The following is a 13,124-nucleotide window of genomic DNA, read 5'->3' as shown; positions in this document are numbered from 1 at the left end:
TTGGAAGTCCGTTCCATGTTGTTAAGTGAGCAAGGGAAGTTTCCGCTGACAGACCCTAAACCCCTCGATTTTGACAGTGGGAGCAAGCCTACTCTGATGTATGCTTCAGGCAGCTCTATATCCACAATGCAATTCGATTGTGACGTGACAGCAGATCGCGTTTCATCAGCCCCACCCCCATACAACTCTAATGTATGATGAAAGTGAAGTTAGGTCAAATCAGCAGTTTAGAAAATATATATTGAGATTTAATAGCATAATACTTGTAGCTACCTTAAACTAACTGTTTATCACACAATTATACCCTATGTGTTCATTGTTTTGTGTTTTGTAAAGCTTGATTAATCCTTTCAAACAATTAATTCTAATGAAAAAATATTAATTAAACATATAAGATTTATACATATGCCTCTGAAATTACAACTAAACTTTACCTGAATCTGTGGTTGCATCAATCTCCGAAAAAAGGTGATTTAGTAATTTAGGTGCAAAAATCAGTAAATAATTCCAAAAATGTATATCAGCCTTCAACGAGCTCCAAGTGATCAAGGGTTAGGGTGTTCCAGTTAAACCCATTTCACGGGTTCTGCCAGTAGTGGGCACTCGCGCAGCATAAGCAATGACGTACATCCGAGTCCATGAGATGGAGGGAAGTTAGTGAGGGTAGGGCATAAAAATTTGAAGTGGAAAGCAGCCTCAATCTCCACTTCAGTTTCACTTTCCCATTCTTCTTCTGTTTTTGGTGATTCACAGTCTTAATGCATATCACCCCCTACTAGACAGAGAGGAGAATTTATGATAAAAATTACTTAAATATTGATCTGTTGAGTTAATGGAGGGAACACACGATGCCATGCGAGAAGCAGATGTGTGAATCACGAGCTATGCGCATTTTGCTAGTTTTTTAATTATTTTCATGTTATAATCCGGTGAGATTCGATACACCCAATTACATATTTGCTCTTTGAGGTAAACATGGCAAAGAAGTCAAAACCCTCAGACTCTTCTCTGGTGGCCCTGCGAGCTGGGGACTCGATTTGGAAGGCACGTCAGGAGAAGAAATCCAGCGTCAACTGTCCAACATCGCGGTGAGGCTGACGAAGGCTGTTGCTGACTTGGAGGATCTCGCTGTAATACGTCGATCAATTACGGCAATTGAAACAAAATTCTCTGAATTGGTCACAAGAATGTCGGATGTTGAGAAATGGATCGATTATCTGGAGTCATCGGAAAGGGAATTATCTGCTAATCTGCCCGCATCCAAAACAGACTTGGAACACATTTTTGGAAAAACTGGAATATCTTGAAAATATGAGTCGAAGGATCAATGTACGGATTGTTGGAATTCCTGAGCATGAAGAGGACAGAGATACGGTGAAATTCCTGGATGATCTCTTCCCGAGTCTGCTCGACATAACACTCCATAAACTGGAAATTGAGCGAGCTCACAGAGTCCCGGCTCACAGATCTGCTGAGGGAGACAGGCCCATCAATTCTGGCCAAGTTTCTGAGATCATCTGATAAAGATCTTGTGTTGTGCCAGGCGATGAGCAAAGGAAAGCTTTCTTGGAAGAATCACAATATTTTCTTGTTCACGGACGTTGTGAATTCGACAAGAGTGAAACACGATCGGTTCAAGGAATATAAGAAACTTTTACATCAACGGAAGATCGCTTTTGTACTGATGTTTCCGGCCAAACTGAGAATAGAAACGAAGGATGGTCGCAAAGTATTTACATGTCCAAAACAGGCACTCTCCTTCATAAATACATTGGAGTGAGTAAGCCATTTGATGTTTCTTATATTAGTGGTTAGACTCGCTGAACATACACTCGATTGTCTGAGGAAGCTGGGTGGCATTTTTTGTTTCTTTTTGTGTTGGCTCCGCCTAGCGGCTGGAGTTTGTTTTGTGGAATGACACTTCCTTCAAGAAATTTTTGCATTAATGAAAGATAATTTTTACACTGAAATTCCTGGCCAGATTGAGAATGGACACTATGGATGACCGCAAAATATCCACATGCTCATATAAAGGACGTCTTTTATAAAGTTGACGGACTGAGTAAGTCATGGTGTTTTTATTTTTTTTTTTACGTGGCCTCTGAGTGAATATGACATGCTCAATACACACTTGATCATCCGAGGAACCGGGATGCCTGTTTTGTTTCTTTTCATGCTGGTTCCGCCTAGCAGCTGGAGTTTGTTTTGTGGAATAACACTCCTTTGGGACAGTTGTGGATGAATCTGTTTGCTCTTTGTGCTTATGCCTCCTGTTGGCTGGAGTTTGTTTTTGTGGAGTATTTTTAAGGGACAGTAGAATGATTACGTCATCTGCTGAACACATAAACAGCCAGCTCACTGAACAATTGTCTGTCTGTCCAAGGAAACTGAACAGCTTTATATCAGCTGGAGTTTGTTTTGTGGAGGAACACACCTTCGAGACAGTTCTGTGGATGAATCTACATGTTCTTTGTGTTTATTCTGCCTGTTGACTGGGTTCTGTTTTACAAAGTATTTTCTGTTATGTAATTTTGCCTCACAAAATTTGTGCAGAAGCACCGGACTTAAGAAATCCGATGGAAAAGTTGTCGCGGGGGCTCTCGTAGGCGTACATGGACCTTTTGAGTTTAGAGGGATTGACGCCGGTTGGGGCTGTCGTACGCAGGGTTAATGCACACATTTTTTTTTTTTCGTTTGTTTTGTTCAGGGGGAAGTTCAGGGTTTGATTGTTGCACTAATGGGGAATGTGGTCTGTATAATCTTGTTTTTAACACACAATTTATATTTTTTATTATATCAGTATGTCAGATGTTAATATGAGTAGGTTATCTCTCTTCACATGGAATGTGAATGGGTTGGGGCACCCCATAAAAAGAAGGAAGGCTATTTCTTATCTTAAACGTAAGAAATATGATATAGTGTTTCTTCAAGAAATGCACCTTTCTCCGCAGGAAGCTGAAAAATTTGGGAAGATATGGGGTGGACATGTTTTCTTTAGTGCTAGCTCAAGTAAGAGCAGGGGAGTCATTGCATTGATAAGTAAACATCTACAATTCAAATCTCTCAAACAGATTAATGATAAATTAGGAAGAGTCATTATTGTTTTAGCAGAAATTCAGGGGCAAAGGTTGATTTTGGCTAATATTTACGCACCTAATGCTGATGATCAGGGCTTTTTTATAGATCTTGAAGGGGTGTTGCAAGCTGCTGGCACCCCTCATGATATAATATTGAGAGGAGACTTTAATCTTTTGATGGACTCAGTCCTTGATCATAGTGAAGCAAATGTAAGCCCCCTAGAACAACAGTGACACTTCACAGGATGTGTAAAAATCTTGGTCTTACAGATATTTGGAAACTTTTGAACCCATCTGGTAGGGATTATAAAAAAATTTTATCAGTTCATAAGATTTATTCTAGAATAGATTTTTTTTATCTAAGTCCCTCATTTCATCTGTTGTTGATTGCTCAATTTGAAACATCTTAGTCTCAGATCATGCCCTGGTGTGCTTAGAGGTGTTGCAACATATGGAGAAAAAGAGATCATATAGTTGGTGCTTATGATAATAATGTATCCCTTTTGCAAAATCCTGATTTACAACAAATGTTAAAGACTGAAATCAATGTCTATATGGAGACCAACTGGTCCTCAGTATCCTCTGCGGGCATGGCTTGGGAGGCACTTAAGGTGGTTCTTAGGGGTCAGATCATACAGTATGCCTCATTCATAAAAAAATCCAAAGCATGAGAACTCATGGAATTGGAAGGGAATATTAAAAGTGCCGAGGCAGAGCTGAAGCGCCGAATGTCATCTGATGGCCTCAGAGAATTGACATGATTGAAATACAGATATAATACTATTTTGTCATGGAAAGTGGAGTTTTGGTTATTCAGGGCAAGACAGTCATATTTTGAGTCTGGGGACAAAGCAGGGAAGCTTTTGGCTAGCTATATAAAACAGAGAGAGCCTTTTTCTACCATTCCCTCAGTGAAATCTGCTGGAGGTAAAATTTTTACCTCGGCCATTTATATTAATAATGCCTTTAAAGAATTCTATCTTGATCTTTATAGTTCCAAGTCTTCGTCTACTGATTAGGATATTAGAAACTTTGTGGAACCATTAGATCTCCCTAAATTGACGACTGAGCAAAAACACTCTCTTGATTCTGAGATAAACTTGGAGGAGATTGCCGAGGTAATTGCTACAGGCAAGGCTCCGGGGCCAGATGGTTTTGCTGCTGAATTTTTCAGATCTTATGCTACAGAATTGGCTCCACTTTTGTTAGAAGTTTATACGGAATCATTAAAGAACGGAAAGCTTCCGCCAACCATGACACAAGCACGGATCAGTCTGATTCTTAAAAAGGACAAAGATCCAAGCGAGTGTAAAAGTTACCATCCAATTTCCCTGATCCAGCTAGATGTAAAAATGTTGTCAAAAATTTTGGCTAACCGATTAAGTAAAGTTATGACATCTCTTATACATATAGATCAGGTGGGGTTTATTTGGGGCCGTAGCTCTTCTGATAACATTAGGCGTTTCATCAATATCATGTGGTCAGTAGCGAATGATCAGTCTCCGGTCACTGCCATCTCACTTGATGCCGAAAAGGCATTTGATATGGTAGAATTGGGATTATCTTTTTAAGATTTTGGAAATGAATGGCTTCGGGAGTACTTTTATTGGATGAATTAAGTTACTTTATAGACACCCTGTAGCAGCGTTACAAACAAATGGATTAATTTCAGATTATTTTACTCTGAATAAGGGCACTCGGCAGGGTTACCTTCTTTCCCTATTATTGTTCTGTCTTGCCCTGGAACCATTAGCAGCCACGATAAGAAAGGGGGAGGATTTTACAGGGGTGGTGGTGGGAGGAATGGCGCATAAGCTTTTGCTTTACACAGATGATGTTTTATTATTTGTCTCTGACCCTACTAGATCTATGGCTTGCCTCCACAGAATTATTCATTCCTTTTCCAAGCTCTCTGGATATAAAGTCAATTGGTCTAAATCCGAAGCTTTGGCTCTGACAGTGTACTGCCTGGTAACAGCCTTCCAGTGGCCCAAACAGGGCATTAAGTATTTGGGTATTTTATTCCCTGCAAATTTGTCTAATTTAGTTAGAGTTAATTTTGACCCTCTAATTAAAAGATTTTCGAGTGATGTGGACAGATGGGCTTCATTACATTTATCGATGATTGGGAAGGTTAATGTTATTAAAATTAACTGTATTCCAAAATTCAACTACCTGCTACAGTTACTCCCTATAGATGTCCCCCTCTCTTATTTCAAGCAATCTGATAACATAGCAAAGTCCTTCATTTGGAATGGTAAAAGTCCCAGACTACATTTCAGCAAATTACATAGGCCGATTGATAAAGGTGGGCTAGACTACCTAAGATTTTGTTTTATTATTATGCGTTCGGTCTCAGACATTTGGCTCATTGGTCGCTTCCACCTGAAAGAGCCCTTCCCTGGTTTTCTATTGAACAGGAAGTCCTTGCCCCAATTTCGCCATTGCAAAGCATTTCTATCAAACTAACCGGAGAAGTTAAGTCACACCCCGTTATCTCACATTTGCACATGATTAGAAGTATTCAATTCGGACATTTATTTAAATGTTGCCTTGAGCACATGGCTTAACCCAAAATTATGTATCAACAAGTCCCCTTTCTGTTGGTCAGAGTGGATTGTGAGGGGGGTTGCTACACCCGGCAACCTGTATGAGAGTGGAGTGTTGAGATCTTTTGAGAATTTGGGTCATCATTTTGGGATTCCCAGATCTCAGTTTTATAGATATTTACAGCTGCGCCACATGCTCTGTTCAGTTTTTGGAAATAGCACACACCCCCTTAAAATGGCAGATACTTTGGTAGAGGTGATTACTGCTTTTGGAAAAGGTCATGAGGCATCAGTGTATTACTCCCTGCTGATTCAGAGTCTGGGGGATGGAGCTTTAACTTCTATTAAGAGATTATGGGAGAAAGATTTGAACTTGGTATTGGAGGAAGGAGTGTGTCTAAGATTCTGAAAAATGTCAAGTCTGCATCTCGAGATTATGCGCCTTATGCAATTTAAGATTTTACAAAGATTTTATTGGACCCCCTCTAGATTATATAGGCTTGGTCTTAAAGACACACCCACCTGCTGGCGATGCCAATCAGAAGTTGGAGACACAACCCATGTTTTTTGAGGATGTGTTAAGATCCAAGATTTTTGGTTAAAGGTTCAGAGTTATTTGTGTGACATTCTTGGCACTCAAATTTTACTTTGCCCCAGACTTTGTATTTTGGGCGATGGGGAAGTTATAAATCCGGGGGACAAATATATAAAAAAAATTGGCTCTGACTGGCGTGATGATTGTCAGACAAATTATTTTAAGGTGTTGGAAGTCAGACTGAGCGCCATCATTTCCGGAGTGGTGTGCGGAGATGGGGAGGGTGGAGGCTTTTTAGAAGATGATAGATGGAAGGCTGGGACTGGAGGACTTGTTTTTCAAGAAGTGGGGTAGGTATTTGGCAGTTTTGGGGGACTCTAGGGGAAGGGATGAGAAAGAAGTTTAGTTTAATTATGCATGTTTATTATATATTTAATTAATTAATTAATTTATTGTTTGTGTGTGTGTGTGTGTGTGTGTGTGTGTGTGTGTGTGTGTGTGTGTGTGTGTGTGTGTTATTTTATGTGACCACAGGTGTGTTCTTTGGGGTAGGGTGGGGTTGGTCTTTGGGGTGGGATATTAATGAGGGTTAAAAGTTAAATGTTGATTTGTGTGTATATGTTGTGTTTTTCTCTGTGTTATTTTATTTGAATCAATAAAAAATGTTAATTACAAAAAAAATTTTGATCTGTTTCTCACCCACACCTATCATATCATGCCTGAACACATTAATTTAACCACTGGATTACTTTTATGCTCCCTTTATGTGGATTTTTGAGCTTCAACATTTTGGCACCCATTCACTTCCATTGTGAGGACCTACAGAGCTGAAATATTCTATTACAAATCTTTATTTGTGTTCTGCAGAAGAAAGAAAGCCATATACATCTGAAATGCCAGGACGGTGAGTAAATGATGAGAGATTTTTCATTTTTGGGTGAACCCTTTAAACAGCCATATAAAAGGACACTATATACGTGCACTTCTGCAGATAATTTGGGATGGAATTCATAGACACTTAATCATTAATCTTATAATTCGTACAAAATCTTTTAGTTTAAACATTGGCCACCAACATCTACTCAGTTTACTTGCTTTCAGAAGAAACAACACTTGTATTACACATAAATAACTAATATTGGCATTATACTGTATTCATGTTTAGCCAGAGGGGAACTGTTTCCCCCGTTGAGCCTGGTTTCTCCCAAGGTTATTTTTCTCCATTGACAAACGTCATTTGGAGTTTTATATTCCTTGCCATAGTCACCTTTGGCTTGCTCAGCTGGGGGCCAAAAGTCAATAATTCAATAAGTCATGCTTTTTAATCTTGTTAGTTGTTACACGCAAAACAAATTAATATATATTACTGTGCTATGAAATTGGTACATTATAAACTTGAAATGAGCATACATTTATGGGGATCTACCTTGTACCTTTAGTGGCTTTTAGATCTGTTTAAACAAGCTATCTGCTAAAAGGAAAAAATGGTTTCCATTGCTCTAAAAATACTTAATTGGCTTAATTGCTTGAAACGTATAATTTCTCTGCTAAAAAGACAATGGAAGAGACAACAACTTGCAGCAATGTTATAAAATACTCAGAAGTCATGAATATTAGTCAACAAGTTCTAGTAACGTCACCAAAAAAAAAAAAAAAAAAAAAGAAACTTATAAACACATTGCGATCGGTAGCCTACACAGTTGGCTAATGTTCGATTCATTAAAGCATGACAAATAATATACATTTAAACACCCTACCAGAAAACATATCCAAGCATTATAGCAGGTAAACAATTTCGCAAAACAGTTAAAAACCATTAATCCATTAGAATTGATCTAAGCCTTAAAATTATTTTCATTGGTGTAACCCAAGAAGCCCAAAAATACCTGGAGAGATCTAACCATTAGCAAACCCATTCATATGGCAGTGTTCCTTTAGCACTAATCCCTGATCACTGACAGGCTGTGGCAACAGACAGGAGAGAAAAATAAGTCAATTTTATGCACTTGAGAGCTCTTCAAAAACAATCTGTTACTGGTAAAATGACTACTTTAATATAATGAAATACTTGGGATAAATATTTAGCTTTGACAATATATATACAATATATATTGTCAGAATAAACTGTTATTTTTGAATGTCTATCAATGAGTTAACATGCTTTTGAGGAAACCAGCTACCAGGGACATGCTAACCAGCCAATTTCAGATGCCCTTTAGTGTAACCTAATGCATTCAGTTTGATTTAGTCATGTTAAGTAATATTTTTACTTTAATAAACCAGTTAATTTGGATGTGACCTCATGCAGCACATTTTTAAGTTACCTGAAAACATTTTTACAGTGTATATGTATTTAGGTTCGGACAGGTACTGGCAACCTGCAATGCCAAGAGAGCAACAAAATCCACTGGAATGCATGATTGGCATTGCACACTTCACCCATATTGCACCGCAAACCTATCATTAGATTCTTACTTTATAGATTTCTGTCGTTTCCACACAAGCTGGTCTAATTTTGGGCAAAGTATTTCTGGCCCAGTTCCCTGTTCCCCTAAAACTTGATAGCTTTAACAGTGGGCCCGTGATTTGTCATACAGCAGGAATTCATATGTAAACAGCTCATTGTGTGTGGAACAGAGAGCAAAAATAAAAAGTCAGGATGCCCTGTGGTCCTGCACAAGAGCTAGTTAGTTGTTTGCGGTAGCCCCTAATGACCCCTTGTGACTGGCTAGTGCAGGGTTCCTCAATAGGCGGCCCGCGGACCAGAGAGACAAATGTTTGGCCTGCACAAAAGGTCTGTTCACACCAAATCCGTTGCAATTTTGCAAGACAAACTTCAGATGAAAGGTCTATGCACAGAGTCCGTAAAAAATAAAAATGAAAAGCAATTTCACTCCTGTACAGTAGGTGGTGTTGTTGCTGTTCTACAAACATTTATACCAGACTCAATTCTCCGCATAAAATGAAAATTCACCCTATCTATTTTCTAAATGCATGTTATTGATCTTATTATGAATGATTCATCCATGCATATATATATATATATTTTTTGACCTCATAATCTTTAATCAAAATGTAATAACTCGATCTTCCGGTGAAATGACAGACTTCTCTCTGGTGACGTATGCAGGACTTCTCCAATCATTTAGTCCACTTAAACCCTGCCTCTTTCTTATAAATACCACAACCTTGCGTAGAGTTGAACAAAGCATCAATCACATACTGGTGAAGATGTCAAGGTGTATTTTTGTCTGTTTTCCTTGAAAACTATCATTCCTTAACCCAAACTTCCTTGGTTACGGGTCAGCTGGCTTTAATTTACATTTCGAATGAGGAGGAATAATGGTGAATTCACGGTTGTGTTCGAGACATTTCACACCTGAATTGCTGAGGTGATCACTAATGAATACAATGCTTCAGATGCCTCTGGAGTTTATTTATATTTTTGAATGCAGTTATCTTGGGATGCACACCACCAGTAAGTGTTTTTTTCCTTTAAAATTAGTGTATTGTGATTCAAAACGTTAAAATAGGGTTATCTTTTACTCACTCGTTTTTCAGCAGCTACAGCCTCTTCGTAAGCAAAGACCGTGATGTGCTCGTGCATTTATGTTGTCAGTTTGATAATAAATGTGTTGAGATCTCTGCTCAATTTCACAGATAACCGCCCTCTGACTTGAGCAGCACTGTGGTAGGGATGTGTGTGTCCACTGCAATCTCGCATTCAAATCTGCCTCCCTTCCGCTATGCAACGCCCATATTTTCACAATCCAATCAACAACCAATGGTTAAACTAAAATCCTAATCCTAAAATAAAGATTGTTCATTAAATTATTATTATTATTATTTTCAGCAGACAAAGTTGTTTAGTTTTGTTATCAAATAAAATGTTCCTAATTGTTTGAATAAATAAAACAGGCTACTAATACTGAGAAAAATCACTTATAAAAAAATCAGAATATTTATGCATGACTCTTTTAATAATAAAAACAACAATAGTAATAATAATAATAATAATAGCAGCAGCACAAATTATTTGTCATTACATTGAGAGCTATGGCCCTTGACTTTGTATTGTTGACTAAATTTGGCCCTTGGTGAAAGCTAATTGGGGAACCCTGGGCTAGTGCACTAAAAACAATGGTGCAATGAGTTGGTTGATGTATCACTGAGTAAGGATGGGATTGTTGCATACATATTGTTATATTCCATAGCACTGGAGAGGTGACTGATCTCTATTTAAGGAGTAGATTACATAAAATACCCCATAAATGAGACAGTGGTTTTCTTTGGCTTTGAAATTGTTTTGGTGAATTGAATCACAATTTTTCATGTTGTTCTCTCTCTCCATTTAAAGTATTATTAGTGTAAAGAATCAAAGAATGTGGTTTGGACTCTATGTTCCACTTGAAGTGAATCTGATGTAATATACTTGGAATTTGGTTAAAAGCAATATTAAAACTCTGTGTTACTATTGTGGGTGAAAGGAAAAGAACATGGAGGATTGGAATGCATATCTCTATGTGCTGAGTGCAGTAGAAGGTTAAATAATATAAATTACAGTAGTGCTCCTGGCAATAATATATAGGCCTACAGTATTTTACACAAGAGGAATATTTTGTTGCTAGACAACAAACAGCATTACAAAATATATTGGCACGGCTGATTGAAAACAATGTTTTTTTTTGTTTGTTTTTTTTTTTTGTTTGTTTTTTTCCCATTCTGTTTGGTGGTGCTACTGCCGCACAAATTACACACTACATCAAAAGACTGAATAAAATATAATGGCTTTGGTTAATACACGTTAGTTATTAGTAGATATTTCCAAAACATAAAATGACTAATGACATGTCAACACAAGAAACACATTTTGAGGAGTCTCTTTTTGCTCATTCTAATCATTTGCTACAGTGGAACAAAAGCCTCTCTTTTATTTGAATTTTGCCATCCGTCATTTTCTTTTTATTGAACATACTTTTAACTTTTTCATCTCTCTTGTACCATCACTAACTCCTTACAACATGTTTCAACAGCAGCTATTCCGAGTCTCTGCAACATCAGACTTTCAGTTAATTTGGTGCCAAGCATATCTATGTTTTCTTGATCCCTCACAGATATCTGAATATGAGTAGGTTATATTGAATCTTTGAGGAAATGAGGAAACCAGCTACCGGGGACATGCTAACCAACCAATTTCAGATGCCCTTTAGTGTAACCTAATGCATTCAGTTTGCTTTAGTAAGGTTAAGTAATATTTTTACTTGAAATAAACCAGTTAATTTGGATGCTACCACATGCAGCATATTTTTAAGTTACCTGAAAACATTTTTACAGTGTATATGTATTTAGGTTCGGACAGGTACTGGCAACCTGCAATGCCAAGAGAGCAACAAAATCCACTGGAATGCATGATTGGCATTGCACACTTCACCCATATTGCACCGCAAACCTATCATTAGATTCTTACTTTATAGATTTCTGTCACTTCCACACAAGCAGGTCTATTTTTGGGCAAAGTATCTCTGGCCCAGTTCCCTGTTCCCCTAAAACTTGATAGCTTTAACAGTGGGCCCGTGATTTGTCATACAGCAGGAATTCATATGTAAACAGCTCATTGTGTGTGGAAAAGAGAGCAAAAATCAAAAGTACACATTAGTTATTACTAGATATTTCCAAAACATAAAATGACTAATGACATGTCAACACAAGTAACACATTTTGAGGAGTCTCTCTTTGCTCATTCTAATCATTTGCTCCAGTGGAGCAAAAGCCTCTCTTTTATTTGAATTTTGCCATCCGTCATTTTCTTTTTATTGAACTTATTTTAACTTTTTCCTCTCTCTTGTACCATCACTAACTCCTTACAACATGTTTCAACAGCAGCTATTCCGAGTCTCTGCAACATCAGACTGCCAGTTAATTTGGTGCCAAGCATATCTACTGTTTTCTTGATCCCTCACAGATATCTGAATATGAGTAGGTTATATTGAATCCTACAACCATCTGAAAAAATAAGAAAGGAAATGTGTGTTAAAGGCTGTGGGGATGGCAGAAAGAATGATGGGTGAAGCAGGTACCACTGCTCAGTGGTGGTTGGCAGGACAGTCTGATGCTGCAGCAGGCAGTCTAACCGTCTTGCTGAGTAATATATGAAATGGAGGGGAACCTTGTTAGGCACAGCCAGTAAATGTCATCACAGATAGACAGCAAGAGAAAGGAAAAAATAGAGACAGAGGGACATTTCATTTATGTTCTCTATCAGTTCTACTAAATCAGTACATAGCCTTAGCTACAATACATAGCCAAATCCTTTAGCCAGCCAATTCAGAAGTAACTGTTAATCTCTCTGTCTGAAGTAGCCAATATCTATTAGCAGTAGGCAATGAACAGTGTCTTGATTTAATTCTTGCAAGAATTGTCTCACATTGAGTAGAGGTGTAATGTGAGACAATTTCCAAAAGAGTGAAGAGGGAAAGTGATATTACAGAAAGCTATTTCTCTAAATATGACAAGTTGTTTTGGAGACAATGCCTACTCAGGCCATATGACCTAGGTTCTTTCACAGGAGGGCTTCATTCTTTACATCCCTGTAACAAGAAGATGAGATGATTGGGTCTTTATCACAGCAGTGAGACATAATCCTGAAATCTCATTTCAGCTTCATTATCATTTTTCAGTGAATAACTTTGCGGTTAATGAAGTCCTGGAACATACAGCTTGAATCCCGCCCATTGTACCCAAACTGATATGGTTTTCAGAAATAATTTCAAGCGAGCTGATCACTGATCATACCCACCTGGGTTTATAATACAACCTGCAATATGACAGCTACTTATGAAGGTCATAATATATAATTTCATATCCAAAAACAAGGTATAACAGTTATATTAATGGTATGTGGTTATGACTCTACCATACAAAATCAAGTTGCATTCGGCTATGACAATTACTTGAGCGTGAGTC

Source organism: Myxocyprinus asiaticus, chromosome 1 (genome assembly GCF_019703515.2).
Source record: "Myxocyprinus asiaticus isolate MX2 ecotype Aquarium Trade chromosome 1, UBuf_Myxa_2, whole genome shotgun sequence".
In the NCBI taxonomy this organism is placed as follows: domain Eukaryota; kingdom Metazoa; phylum Chordata; class Actinopteri; order Cypriniformes; family Catostomidae; genus Myxocyprinus; species Myxocyprinus asiaticus.
Note: the sequence above shows the minus strand (reverse complement) of the source record.